General features: G+C 32.6%; 1 protein-coding gene across 2 annotated transcripts in view; it reads left to right on the forward strand.

The window, feature by feature from the left end:
- Window positions 1–1,389: 1,389 nt before the first annotated feature.
- The window catches only part of LOC113496398 (myosin-IIIb-like), a 35,565-nt gene continuing 20,676 nt past the window's right edge, over window positions 1,390–16,278 (forward strand). Inside the window, exon 1 of one of the 2 annotated variants that reach the window (XM_026875587.1) lies at window positions 1,390–1,816. The gene's annotated coding sequence lies outside the window, so the exon portion shown is untranslated. The remainder of the gene's footprint in view (window positions 1,817–16,278) is intronic. The other variant, XM_026875586.1, reaches the window with a different exon arrangement.

Genomic DNA, 16,278 nt, shown 5'->3' on the forward strand with positions numbered 1-16,278 from the left:
CTCAAATAAATTTGTCACCCAACCGATTTCTTTTCTATAGAATATTTGTATGGAACTGTTGTGAATTTAACACACTCATACTCAAAGTATCAAATTTTACAAAATTAATCAAAGAAACTACTAACTATTACCTAACGCTTTTTAAATGTCTTAAGGCATTAATCAAAAGAATTCTAAATCTTAAATCTTTATTACAAAAAATCTAGGTTCTGGTTATGGGAAACGAATAAACTTAATTCTCTAGTTATATAAACTAAATTGTGCATTCATAAAACCGCATTGATTGCATCGGAGTTCTTAACGCCCATTCATAAGGTGTCATTAATCAAAATTCTGTTATTTTTTTTCAAAAACTTTCACACACCGCCATCTAGTCACAAACTAAGCAAATTTTGTAACATATTTCTAAGAACATACATATTATAAATAAATTACACCCAGAAAAAATGATCGTGTTCATCACACAAATTTTGTCCTGGGTGGGAATCGAACCCACCAAATAGCAGTCAAGGTCAACCACTAGACCAACATGTAATTAGATAATAGGTACAGATAATTTTATTTGTAATCTTACTGATACTGTAAACCGGGCCCCCGATTCTGATAATTACAATGGCCGATGAATGAATGAAAATTGGCTCAAAGTGACACTTTTCGTATTCCATTAAACATTTTTCCTACACAATAAATGTAAATTTAGTATGGGACGGTACACCCAATTATTTAAACTTATACTTCTCAATTATTGTGTAGGAAAACTGCTGAAGAGAATATAAAGAATTTCAAATTTAATCCAATTGCCATTGATTCATCGGCCATTGTAAAATAGCAGAATCGGGGCCCAGTACTAGTGTGCTACTATATCTAGGTGTGTGTGTGTGTGTGCATGTTCCGAATAGGGAAAGTTCGTGACAATAAGTGTTAAGAAACTCTAGGCTATAATTTTATTTTCCCTGTGGACTCAACAGCAATAATTAGTAATTGTAAGTTAGCACGGAAACATCGTTCTTATGTACTGGGTCTTTATAATAATTCGTATTATTAATTTCATGAACAGTTTTAATATGATTTTGAAAAAGATTAAAAATACGTAATATTAGAGGTTTTTATTGTTTTGGAGAACAAGTTGGAATCGATAGTTTTAACGAGTCTGAAATGTGATCGGTTATAAATATAAGATTTTAGGGATGAAATTAAGATGTTCCGTGGATAGCACTCTTGGATGTATAATAAACAAAATATAAACATTTTTTTTTAATTTCGTAATTATTTAATTAATCCAGCTTATCATATTTGTTTAATATAAATACTATGCATAGATACTACACCTACTTAAACGTTATCAAATCGATTAAACCTCTTCACTCAAACCTGTTTACAATTCAAAATGGATTCAGGCACTTAACACAGATATTTTACATCAATATGATAGCTATTATCAAAATCTTTAGCAATGTCACGTCATTGTTTCTCACGAACGTCATGTGCAATTTCGGACACGAAGTTAATCTGTAAATAAACATAGGATTATCTTATCTGAGGCTTATCTGTAGAATGCGGCAGGTCTGGGCGGTGGGGGGCGGTCCCTCGCTCGCGACCAAGCCACAGCTGATTTCACATGTGCCCGTCCGCGGTACCGCGCGCTCGCTGTGCGTTTCTCTCTGTGAAAATGCCGGCAACTTAATACATCGGCAATAATACTATAAAGTTATAAATAATTCCGAAAGTGAATGTGTTACTGATACTATTGCACGGACCAATAAATATACACAAAAGGATATTCACGGAAACATTGGAGCGATATTTTTACTTGCGGGTAAGTACTTATAATAGTTTATTTGTTTTGTTACATTTTATTTTTAAGTACCTTCCGATAGGAAAACTACGACTATGACATGACGCCTACTGGTTGAAGGCATGATTCATTTTTCATTTGTTAATAGCTTTTTTCGATAAATGCGATAAAAAAAATCTTAATCTGAATTGCAATTAGCTAAATTGCTGTAATCAAGTCTGTCTGTTAGTGACGAAATAATCTGCATGTTTATAAGGAAAGTGAATTTGAAACAGCTCTAAATATGAAAATATTATTCATATATTAGGTACCTGTTTGTTGCATATATTTTGAGAATCTTTGTTTCGATTATTTATTTCACACGTTTCATGTTTTTTCTCACAAAATTTGTTCAAGCATATGTAGACATAAAACATTGAAAGCCTCTCTAAAAGTATAGAAAATCCGTTTATCGACTTTAAAATTTTGACGTAACTATCATAAAAAGTAATTTGTAGAGTCGAGTTTTATGAAACGATTTTATCAAGAGTTTTTTTTGTATTTTTTTTGTTATGTTTACTTAAAGATCAACAATTTTCATTAAAAATTGACTAGCGTTACGACCTAGCTTTTTCGTAATACTTTTTAGCGTATTATCCCAAACTATCTTAATAGACAGTTTATTTTCTTATTCGCAAATTGTTCTTAAGTTCATAACGACCCATAAATCGTTTTATTTATAAAGCTTTTAATATTATTCGTAAAATTAACAAAATGCAGTTTCTGCAGTGTGAAAGTTGACACAACGGCTTTGATTGCGATTCGATTTTACAATCGATTCAAAAGTTTTAGTGTTTACCTTGAACATTTATACGAGCCAACACGAGCCGTTCTATTGTGTTCACAAATGTACTTTTACGCAGACATACATAAATAAAGTGCAAAGTTACAAATAAAAATGTTATTTATAAAATGTCATTGTTTGGTATTCAAGTGATGTAAATTGTTTACAATTTGATAGGTTTAGGTAAAACAAAAAACCGATCTTAAATCATTAAAATTTATACTTAGTAAACTGACCTTTATTGCGAAGTTTAATACTGATGAATAAAATGTCTCCGTAAATACAAGAATACAACTTTTAAATCGGTATTTTAGCACTTTCTGTGTATGGAGTCGTAATTAATTAATCTAAAAAATAATAAAACCCAAAATAAATAATTTGAAAACCTCACAGGGCAGGTCTAAGCATTTTCTTTTTCTTCTTGACTCCCACTAAGGAATTTAATCCTTGTGTTGCAGGGATTTCACAAACATTCAAGTCACATGCACAAAGACACCTACACCCATTTATAAATTAAGAGTATAAAACAGTATGACTCGTACATTTGTACTACCATATTCAAAATCCGCGGGCAAACATAAATGAAACCAAAAATCATTAACAAAGACTAAAACAAAAATATTAAACTGTTAGTTCGGAGATGATCTAATTACGTAGCTAATTGAAGAATTTAGCATAAGTAACATGTTTAGCACTTTATGCTAATTCTGTTAATTGTTATCATTCAGTGCAGATTGTAAACATATTACATAATAATTGGTATCATTTAGGAAATTTGCATAATTACGACTGAGATATGGCTTTAGATGGTATTCTTTTATACATATTTTGTTGACTAAACGAAACATTACAAGGGTGTCCTAATATGATGTATTTATTTCGTTGAAAGCGTTGGTAATAAGTTGCAGGCTAAACTACTGGCATTAATAGCAGTTTTAGTTATACAAAATGAATGAATATAGAAAAAATTAAACAAGGATAAAGCGGATACAAGCATTTCTGAAATACAATTTATCACACAAATAATGAGTCAATAATAGCTGTTTAGATCATCCCTGACTAATTTGTGTATTTAACGTTTTCCTGTAATTTATATACATAAGTAAAGAAATATTTCCACAACTTACAGTAGCTATTTAATAATCTCTAATCGTGACTATTCATCACTTTCACATTTGCATAAGCAATAACAGCGCTAATTATTATAAAAATATTAATATTCAACCTAAGTATATAATTTGACTGATCATGACGATAACCAAACGTGTAATTTTACAGATGCATTTACCTTAGTTAATTCACGCTTATTTATTTATTCCTTTTTTCTTTTATGATATATCCAAATTAAAATATATAAGAATAGTCACCAACCAGGAACGGAAACAGGGCCTAAGCTGCCGGTGGTGAAGGGGGGCCTTCACCACTATTATTATAATAATATCTACAAAACTACTAGCTAATCCTGAGTTATCGGCACATAAAATGTAGTCTATGACTTGATCCAGCATGTCAGCTACCACCATACCAATTTCCATTAAAATTGGTTTAGACATTTGAGTGTATGTGAGACAAACATCCGATTAATTCGTTTGTGTCTGTTTTTAAGTACACCTTAAAAACGCGTAGTAGTAGGAGTAGCAAATAAATAACTGAAAAGTGTCATTCAGTGTATGGAAGTTTGGTCACATCAATTTGTCAGGCATCGAAACACATGACACAATATGCCATTATCAGTAAAAAAGAAAAATACCTCTGTTATATAATATAATGAGACTTATTGGCGATTGCAATATACCTGCCGAAGATAATTGGCATAATGGACGTAGGTATAAAAAGTAAAATACACCCAATCATTTCACTCCAATCACAATTACATATACAGCTATTAATATAAGTGTGTATGGAGAAGTTTCCACACATAAACGACCTTGAGTGATACCAAGAGATAAGTATAATTTACAGAGTGTTCGACGTTAGCACGTTTGAGTTGCGTAAACAAATAATTGCCGTTATAAGAGCCGCATCGAAGTGTAGCAGGAGATAGGGTTGCCGATCAACATTCTTTCACATAGCAACAATAATCGTGGCCAATGACATGACAAATCTAGTTTTAAAATCCCATTCCGTTACTACGCGATTCCTTGTACAGTTTTGCTAAATGAAGATTTGGTTCTATAAAAACAAAACGTCACGCCCTGCTGCCGAGACTAAATTACGAGAGACGTCAATATTTAAAACAACTTACGCAAAACAAAAGAATTTCGCAAATGCTATTTGTAATGTCGATACTAATTGTTTATTTTGTTCTCAATACAACCCTAGCAGTGACTAGATTCTTCTTCGTACATCGCGTTCAAGAGATCACTAAACTCGAACAAACCGATACAATTGAATGCTCATCCCACTTTTTACCATTATAATGTGTTCGCGTTACCATACGTGGGAGTGTTTTGTATAATAAATCATTGTGCCGTTTTCGCATGATTTCATATAAAACAACTACGGTATTGTTCGATCAACTGATGCATTTGTGCCGGAAACGCAACGAGAGCATTTCATTTGTTCACAATGCCTAAGAATTATCACTATGCAATTATGTATGGTAAGTAGACTCGAATATTTGTAGAGCTTAGTTGCCAGGTGTATTTGTGTGTAATATTTTGGAATCCGGTTTTGTCTGATAACATTTAGGTAGGTACCCGCGTCAGCCAAGTAGGTTCAAAGCAATTACAGTACTGTTATTCACGAGGGAAAAGCTTTTTATTTAAGCATTTTTTGTCAATTTGTTGAACAATGCAGCGGCGAGCATTAGTGCCGGCTCGTGGTAAAACGCAGGTGAGATTCTTCCGGATCTAATTGTGAAATGGCGACATCGGCAGTCACTCGGTACGTGTTCGCACTCAATGGGAAACATTTCAATTTGCTTGATATTTCACTCGGTATAGTCAAGTTATTAATTCGAGTATTGGTCGCGGTCGGAAAGTGTGACGCCGTCGATACGTCACGGCGGTTGTCAATCAGAACGGTCTTAGTGATGCGCTTACAATTGCATGATATCGACCCGGTTATCGACAGATTTCACTGCGGCCTCAGAGATTAAAGCAACAGTTCAATTCGTTCAGTGTCGAAACCCATGTTTTGCGCGGAACAATTCACGCCATACCTGAGTTACACGTTGCCATTCTCCTCAAAGGTAAAATTATTCGAGACTTATAGCCGACTTCCAAATACGTTAATAACGCTTATGTTTGTATTCACAGGATGATCTAAATTGTATTCAGTAAATGTAAATGTTCTTAAATACCGAACAGAGTAAGTCTTTATTTTAACAGAACCGATGCTACACGAGACTCGACAGGCACAGACTTTTGTTTAAATTAAGGTCATTGTACAGTTTTCCGTGTGACCAATACGAATTAAAAATCGATGATTCTTGCTTTCTTTCACTGGTGTTTTGCAATAACAAATATTTTTGTCTTTACCGTTGTGCTACCTACAGACTGGCATCAGATTGCACTAAAAACTCAGACGGCAGTGAATTCTGTAACTTCTATTAATAAGCATTCGCAAATACAGAGATGATGAGCCGCTAAGTAATCAGATTGTTTTCCACTTAAAAATTTGACTTTAAACAATTGCATTGTTTAACTTTTGTACCCGTTTTTAGGAGAGCGAAGCTGAAAACTAACAAAAAAGGTCACAATCTGATAAAACACTCCACAGGACATTATGCAAACTACAATTTCACTTCAGCATATTGTCACATCGTTACGTCATATTGTCATAATATCCTCCATTCCACAGCTCTGTAGGGACAGCGGCATGTGGTAAGCGCTCATACCCAAGCACGTAGGTGTCAAATTACTGATACAGCGAATCAAACAATTATGGAGGGAATTAACAGTTTAGGCCATCACCGTTATTGGACGATTGAAATTGATTGCCGAAGATTTACAAGCATTGTAATGGTCATGTTGACCACGGCAGCCATGGTTTCTAATTTATGGAAATGACTAGTTCCCCTATTGTTATGGACAGTTTAATGCGAATCCTGATTCAACTCAATTGTGATGGACTAGATATCATCTTAAATTACACAATGCGAATCAGATTATATTTCTATTACGCACAAGTTTACCGCAAAATGCGGGCATTTTTGAAGGCAATTGTTTTGATTCATATGTAGATAATTTTTATTTTTACTTGGATTATAAAAATGGCATTCAATATGTTCCGGCTCATGACATTTGCGCAGATTCCAGCGATATACGGCTCACACACGGTGTTGCAACTAACCGAAGCCGTATATTGTCGTAATGGAATTTAAACATTGCACTCGCATAGTGATGGTATCTCCACATCGACCCAGTAAGAGCCAGTCATCTATCACGTCAAAATAACAGACGTAATATTTTTTTGTTTTCTCTCCCATATTACTTGTAAACTTAATATGTAGTAGAAACTCAAATCACCCGTGAATAGAACGTTACATTTTACGATCGCGTAACGGTCCTACATGATATTTTATGGTTGTGTAACGGATAGAAAAACTGAAGAGGAGATATTATAGACCAATACGGCAATACTAGTTTCATTCTCAACGCGTTTTGAATATTACACTATTGTGCATTATCATTTAAATTACACGTCTGAAGCTCCATCCGTATGAAGCAGACAGGCATTTTTGACCTGTCAAGATTTTGGCCGATCATCTCAATTAATAATGAGTAGGTTGAAATTTTGAGTTTGCGTATAAGGAACTGCTTATTTTTTTAAGCAAGTTTGTTTTGAGAAACAAATTACGCAGTCACACGTTCTCATATTTAGCATGAGCGTGGCCGTTTCCAATCTTCATTAGCAAGTCATTAAATTCGTTTCACTTAAATAGGTTATTGTGACAAACAGTTTCTTGTTTACTATTTTTGTTCATGAAAATTGTACGTTCTTAAGTATTAAGAGCAGGAAAAATAGTTTTATATTTGTACTGCCTCATTTAGTATTACGTAATGTTATCGTTGCAATACCAGTATGCCGATAAATAAAAAAAAATGTTTCTTACATAAAAGAACTGAAAGTTAAAAATAGTTTGAAATTATTATTAAAATAGTCCTTTTTTACAACCGACACGGGGTTAATAGGTAACTTAAATTATATAACATTAGATAACGCCTAATCAACATGTGTAGTAATGCCAAATGCATAATTTTAAGATGTCTTTGTTAATCGTAATCCTAACACACTTTGCTTAATTTACGTCATGTTATTCTTGCATAATTAAATGATTTTTCAAATTTTGCCTGTCTTGATATCTACTTAAATTTGTCTAAAAAGCTTTATGCTTTCTCTATGCGTTATGATTGGAGACTCTCTTTCTCGCCTCTATTAGGAAAATTCGTCCATAAATATATTATAAAATATAAATTATAACTATAGTTTGATTTGTATTTTATTTATTTTTGGGAAACAAACGCGCACAATACATGAAATGAAGCTATACAGATTAAATTATTCACAAAAAAGTTTCCACGTTATAGAAAAACATTTGCGTTTAATTTATGTAAAAAGACAAGACGGTAATTGAGAAAATTGATACTTTCTACAGATTGGAAAATATTTTTGTTAATACTTGAAGGAGGAGCCAATATAATGTTTTACGGTATGATATACAAGACCCCATCCCGTATGAAATGTTATGTGGTTACAAAACCACGACGGCCGCTCTCGTATGTCAGCAATGCTTAAAGCAAATGAGGTTCCTGAGGTATTAAGGTCCATTTTACATCTCCGTATAATCACAGCCGCATTATTAGCACCCAGAAGCAATCATGGCGGTTGCGATATCTATGAGGAAACGATTTGAAACGAATTTTCGATACATTTCCTTTCTAAAATCAAACGAAGAATCTTTTTAAACTGCAATGTGTATTAAAACTATTTGAACAGTTATTTTTCATGATGATGTAATACATAACAAAGCGCATAAAACTATTTTACTTAAACGTTGTTTAGCTATTAAAAATACATTATAAAACTTATATTTTTGTCTTGTTTTTTTAGTATTTAAACTGTCTGCAAAATATAGTCTAGTGCGAGTTGGACTAGCGACATAGATGGCTCCGTATATAAACGCTGCGAAAAAGAAACTGTAAAAATTGGACACTCATTGGTCAAATTAAGGACCGCATCAATTGCCTTGTTTAACCTCAATATTTGCTTTTGTTTATTGTTGTCATAGCAACAGCAGAAATACATTATTTGTGAAAATTTTAACTGTCTAGCTACGAGTTTCATGGTTGTTGAGGAACCGCCCGATGACGGACAGCGGAGTCACACTAAAAGGTTTTATTTTCCCTTTTCAAACTCTAAAAAGAAGTTTTCCTACAACCGTGAGAAGACCTTTTAAGTACAGTTTGTTAAACTAAATATACGTACTCTATAGTTAACATAAGTATAACGATTGCTTCGAAACAAGTGCTGAACACGCTTCGATAAAAAGCGTGTGTTAATTCACACTTGTTCACTCTAGATTCAGTTATAACTTACCTACTGTGTATGGTTGAGTGGTATACATGCACTGAATACTTCAGCCACAGAACAATAACGAGACAACAATTGAGCGTTGGGAACTGTCATTGAGGCAAAACGTACAAGTACAGGCACAGACTGGCGAGGAACGTTTGTCATTGTTTGCCTCTCACGTTGAAGTGGACTAACGAATTCTATCCATCAAGCTAGGCGTATGTTTAACTCTATTATTATTATAATTGTATTATAATAGAGGAGAACTGCCTTGTCGTGGTCAGATATATGTATAGACGGGTACCGCATGTAAAAACAGTATTAAATAATAATACTAACTTCCATCTCTGTCTCCGTCTGCACTTTTGACTAGTCTATGAAATAATCCGTACGTTAGTTGTGATGTCACAGATAGACGGACAAAAAGCCAGTAGTAATAATAGGGTTCCGTTTGAATTCTATAGCACTTTAAACACTGTTATATTGCTTCGGGTGTTTAAAAATGTTAAGGACAAAAAGATGTCTAGATAAATTGGAACGTTTTGGATATAAAAAGGTTTGAATGCGGCAGCTGCGCATCTACATTTGTGAGTCATTAAATTCGTTTTAACAAAATGGGTTACTGTGACGCTTCGAAACGTAATGATCGCTATCAAGTACTGCTGTGAAACTTCATAGTCATATTTCTCATTCGTATATCACGTAAACAACATGACGTGGGAGAAAAATGTTCATTTACCTTTTAATTTGCCTTCTATCATGGTGCGAGAAAAGGGTATTGGTAATTGTGAGCAATCTTACTTAATTTTATAAACTCGAAAGTTTGTCTGTATGTATGTTTGTTCTTCTGTCCCGCAAAAAATACTGCATGGATTTCGACGAAACTTGTTACACACTATTACACAGACAGTTTATAACCAGGATAACACATAGGATAGCATTTTTATTCCGATTTTATATTCCCGTGGGATCATTTTCGATTTTTATTCGGGCTAGAGATTTTATATTTCTCGACAGTACCTGCTGCATTGAGAACTTCCACCTTTTGGAAGTCGGTTTAAAAGATGTAAGTTAGCTAAAAATACCACTAAAATTGTCCGTCGTATTTAATATGCATTTGTATAAAAACACAGCAGGATTTTTTCCCTTTGTTTAATTATCTGGATTAAACAAATTGACTATAGATTTTAACTCTGACCAAAACTCATCTTAACCATTGATCAGTAAACGGATTTTTCTCACATCATAATTGTTATTCAAAACCTCTTTGAATAATATTTAATTTAACATAATACAAAGTTTAATTGCATTGTGTCTGCTTTATACGAACATAACAAAAAGTGATTAAAAATAATGTTATTAAATACATTGTTGTGTATATTTCCACGACTTTAATAAGCAGAAAAAACTATTTTTTGTAAAGCCATTTTAGATAAAGATTTTATAGGTATTTACTTTTTTTAATAGATCTTTTATGGGTAAACGAGTTTTTAAAATGGCAATTATTATTTATACAGCAAGCGCATGATATGACTTGACATTTGTGTGTTGTCAAGACAACTTAAGATTCAATTTGATTTCTATATATATTACTTACAGGCAGAACTACTTTTTTTATACAAAATATTCATAGACGGTACTTAATACTTAATTATAATATCAGCTATAAAAACTAAATGCTCTAAAGAAATAGAATTCTTAATTGTGTGCTTATATAATTTTTATGGACGACTTGAGTATTTTGTAAACTATAAATAAATTGAAATCGAAAGTTTTTGAAAGTAATTAATTAAGGAATATTTATTTCACTGTAAAGTACTTGTAAAGCAAAATAATTATTGGTACATAACTATTTGAAACCGATTGGTATCCATATTTCTCAGTATATCGATTCTGATCAAAAAAATCGAAAGAAAATGCTATTGACGTGTTCACAAGTTTTTTAGAATAATTAAGTAGATAGTACTCGTTTAAATATGAGTACATTATGTACCTGTTTTTATAGTTGATTGTAGGGTGGACAAAGGAAATTATGACTAGTTTTAAACGTTTTTTATATCAACTCTCTTTATTCATAAAATCTTAATATATATAAATCTCGTGTCACAATGTTTGTCCTCAATGGACTCCTAAACCACTTAACCGATTATAAAAAAAATCGCACACCATGTGCAGTTCGATCCAACTTGAGAGATAGGATAGTTTAAATCTCAAGTTATAGTCGCAATTTCTTGTAACCACGCGGACGAAGTCGTGGGCAACAGCTAGTATTACATAAAACAAACGTGCCACGTAAAAACGTTTCAACGGTTTGAATTATTATCTGTAAAAGGAAGACGGTACTCAAACATTTATGGAACAATAAATTACGAAAAGTCATTTCACTTTCTTTAAACTTCAATTAGTTTATACATTTATGGTGTTAGCAGCTTAGTAAGATAAGTCTTAAGTACAATAAACATTTATTATTGAACTATAATTAAATACGTACAAGGGGATACGAGATCTCTGTACTATAACCACTAATGACTCATGTGTAACACTCTCGTCACTCCGATTGTCATGTGTTTATATTTTTATTTAATAGGTACTATAATTATGGCACATTTGTACAAGTCATCTAAAAATATCACTTCTTACCTTTTAAAGCATATTGGGTAATGTGGATAAACAACTATTGACTCACTCCAAAATATAAGTCTAATTTGAAATGTACCGATTCGGAAAATAATATGTGTTATGTAATGTCCCTACATTTTATTTTAATGAGTAACTTATGAAGTTTCTTGGCGGTTCATTACTGTAAAATTTTGTAAGTGCCTGCAAAACGGCCTACTTGAAATAAAATGATTTTAATTTTAAGCGGAATAAATAAGTAAAAAAAAATTGAATTTATAGCTTATAGATATGGATTATGGAGCATATATTATCGTGGTCATATAATTTCATAAGTAACAAGTTCATTTTGAATTTGTTACGTATTTTTTTCGAGATTTTTATAAATTAAACTAGCTGACCCAGCAAACGTTGTTTTGCCTATTATTTTATTTCGAGTTGTATGTATTTTTAATGCCACATTATAAAGAAAAATAAAAACAAAGATAATCGTCCAAAAAATCAAATACATTTTTTTGTGTGAGCAACTCTCAACACTTAGGGGTATGAAAAATAGATGTTGTTCTATTCTCAGACCTACCCAATATGTATACAAAATTTCATAAAAATCGGTCGAACCGTTTCGAAGGAGTACGGTAACTAACATCGTGACACGGGAATTTTATATATTAGATGTAATGGATTAAGACTTTTTTTTCAATAAACTTCTAGTATTAATTTTAATCATATTTCCTCTAACGATCTAAGATTTGAATACTACACAGACGCCCATGACATCGATAGAGCAACACGATCTGACCAAAGATGGCCATACAATTAAAAATGACGTTATATATTTATTTTTAAATATGTAATAATATTCCCACAACCTTTAACTAAGTTCAAACTCGATATGCACTTCCAAAAGTGAAAGAAAACTACAACCTGTTCTCAAACCGGTTGATGAACAGGTTTTCAATTAAGTTAATTGATTCTTTTTACTCATCTGAATTTTCAAGACAGATCGTATTGCTCTATGGCTTGTCTTAACTTAAACATTCAGAGATAATAAATCAACGCAATGAGACTATTTTGAATATAAGTATGATGTCCATTATGAATAAATTCGAAGACAGCCGTTATGAATAAGGTAATAATTAATTTGATTTTTTAAATTAAATATTGTAACAATATATATATATCAAGTTTTTATTCATTTTTTTAATACGGCGCATGTAGAGGTAAACACACATTAACGTGACATTTTTAATTCACTGAATTATGTGTCACGTGAGTTCATTCACATACACGATGGATTAAAGATCGCCTGACATAGAACAGCCTAAACCAGTCTAAGAGCAATCTGATAGCGGATCTGCTGATTCTACATAATTATGAAGCTAAACATACCCAAAAACATACATTTTATATTATTACTAGGTAGGTTAACCTTTGTAGACAAGCGACCTTTATATAAGCGTTAACAATAGTAGAAATTGCTCTTATATATGGAAATGAAAAGGTCACGTCACTTTAAGTTTGAGCTATTCTATCAGCCTTATTTCTTGATAACTATTTAGGATATAACAACGTGGGCCCCAATTCCGCTATTTACAATGGCCGATTTGTAAATAGTGAAATATATAGCAGTCACTTAGGAACACCAAATTTATGCCGTAAATATAGTATTATACTGCGAATGTATCACGAAAATTTGTATGTAAGTTGTCAATATTAAGCATTCACTGGTTAAATTCAACTGTTATGGTTTCCACGTGTAACTGTTCAAGGTAGTAAGGATTAGCCTCGCTCGTGACATTGCAGACACCCAAGGCCGTCACGTGAAGATGAATATACAGACACCTAATTAAGAAACCTTTTTAGTGCGCAAAAAAATAAAAGTTACACTAATCGCTCTCGTCCCTGAACGATGGTCAAAGCCATACCTTGATTCGAGGTCAAAATTAATTCCATTTCTTGTATTGAATTCCTAATTCAGTGTTACATAATTGTCATATTTTGATGGTCTAATGTTTGTTACAAGAGTGTAGGAAAAAAGGAATTTGTTCCTTGGGTCGCAGGGTTTTAAAACGTTCTAGTCAAATATACAAGACATCCAGACTTCGATTGAGCATTCGTTCAGCAAACAAATATTTGTCTTAGGCGGGGATCAGACCCTTCGAACCTTCAGTTTAGAAGAATAATAACTTCTTTCTTACCAAGATTTCGTGGTTTATGTTTCTATACGTTTAGCGATGTATACTCACAATTCGTGCCAGGTGGTTACCTCGCCTATCACCGTGCATATTCTACAAAAATCCCTATTAAAACGACATTAGGGTCATTTTATTTCGAAAGCTGGTAACTTAGAAATCTTTGACATTTGATCCCGTTTTCGTTGTTGCTGAAATAGAAATCGTCGCGTTAGTCTGTGTCGCCGAATTCGTTTTGGTTGGATTTTACACAAAGGGATTTATTCACAAATTAAACTGTTAAACTTTTTACTATTCGACTTTCTTGATTTTAGTAGCACCAAACTCTTGTTTGTGACTATTTTCTGTGCTGATTTCCTCGTGCAAAAGTTTATTTCTTTCGACTTTCTAAGAGATATAAAAACTTGAGAATTTTCGCGCATCTAAAGATGGAAGGTGAAATTTAAAAATAATAATCTTAAAGAGTTTGGTATTCTATTCTACCCGTTCGAGTGCTCACGCTTTCTCAATAACATTTCCTCATAAATAAAAAATGATTTCGTTCAATCATTGCCGCGAATATGTCGGAACCATTGTAATTAGATAAGTGTAGTGATTTTACTCATAGTGTTGTGTTCTATAATTCGAATAACATTTGAGTATTGTGTATACCGATACGGTATAATTAGCAGAGCACGTGCCACAGGAAGCGCGGCTCAATGGCTGCCATTGTCCACCTAATGCTTGTAAATGGTCAATCACACGGTCCATACATCGGATGACTGACATAGATACGCTATTGTATCAATTGATCAACAAGTGCTGTTATTTCATCAAGATTTCTTCATATGTCTGGCATAATAGAGTATTAAAAACATGCTTTTTTCTGCAAATTCTGTACCTAACCGTTCTTAACGAAAATTTCACCTTTCCTTCAACATTGGTAGCACTTCACTATTTAGGTACGAAGCAGAAAAATCCTATGAAATACTCCAAAATAAATACACTATATCACAAACTCAAATAAAAAATCGACTATAGGTAGGTGGTAAGTATAAGTTATACCATCGATATTTCTAAGCCAGATTTATAACAGTTGCGTGTTGCACATACTGATAAATTAGGGGAAAGGTAGCTTCTATCAACCATAGCATAGGTATTGCTACCGAAATGAAACTATACATAATTGGCAATAACGGCACAGTCAACAAATTGGATGCTTACCTAACTCCTTTAATTATATTATCAAAGCAGTCGTTATGTTTGATCTTTAAACTGAAAACCAATGAGCATAAAATATAATGTACCATCAATGATTATTATCTAAGGAAGGAAGTTATTATACGCGCATTGTGTTCTTATACAAATTGTTAACTAATTGCCAGCTCAAATTCATCTTAAAGTTCAAATCAATTAGTGTATCTGTTATTAATTTGTATCGATGAACCGGATCCTACAAATCACAATACAGTTTTGAATCGCTAACATATCTTTACGAAATTATATTTTGACTGAAGATAAGATGTCAGTCGTAGTATTATATGAAAAAATAGAGCAAAAAAAAAGAAATGCAATTTATTTTCTGTTTAACATCCGGCTATTCTTTATACTGCATCGAAACAATGACAATTTGATTGAAACAAATCGTAACAACTGCGAGTATTCAGACTACGCGTCAGCTTTGATGAATGTAGATATGGCGGAGTGATGATGATGACTTATCAAATAATTATATGAATTGAAATCAATACGAAAATGTATCTTAATTAAATCGTGTATTTATTATATAACCTAATTAATACATAATTGTGTTAATTTAAGGTGTTTTCGTATCTCATCAGATCAACAAACAACGTTTAAAAATATTCACCTTGATTTATCAAAGAATTCAACATTGAAATATTGAATTATTACAAGGTTGATGTCACAGCGAATTGGCTAAGAACGATTCTTCCTAACGCATTGATTTGTTTACATCTCAAAGATACTTTATTTTGCATATTTTGTTGAATCACGATATCCATTTGCATTGCAAATAAAACCACGAACGCATATTAATATGCAGCCACCAATTTTAAAACCCTAATAAAAAGAAAAGTTTTGAGTTAACTGCCTCTTATTGACTTGACCGACGGAGAAATTCGAAATTAATTAACAGATGCAGAGAACTGGTTTTATTAGATAAATAAAAGTGTTTCATAATTTGCTGAAACGTCAGACCAAATCTTTTTTCAAATTTTAGGTAGTAAAGAGTTAATATACGAGCAATAACAGTCTATCTGTTTTTTTTTCTGTAGTACATCATCCGGCGTAAATTGGAAAACTTAGTAATTATTATGGTACAAGAAGCAGCA

This window comes from Trichoplusia ni, chromosome 8 (assembly GCF_003590095.1).
Source record: "Trichoplusia ni isolate ovarian cell line Hi5 chromosome 8, tn1, whole genome shotgun sequence".
Taxonomy (NCBI): Eukaryota; Metazoa; Arthropoda; class Insecta; order Lepidoptera; family Noctuidae; genus Trichoplusia; species Trichoplusia ni.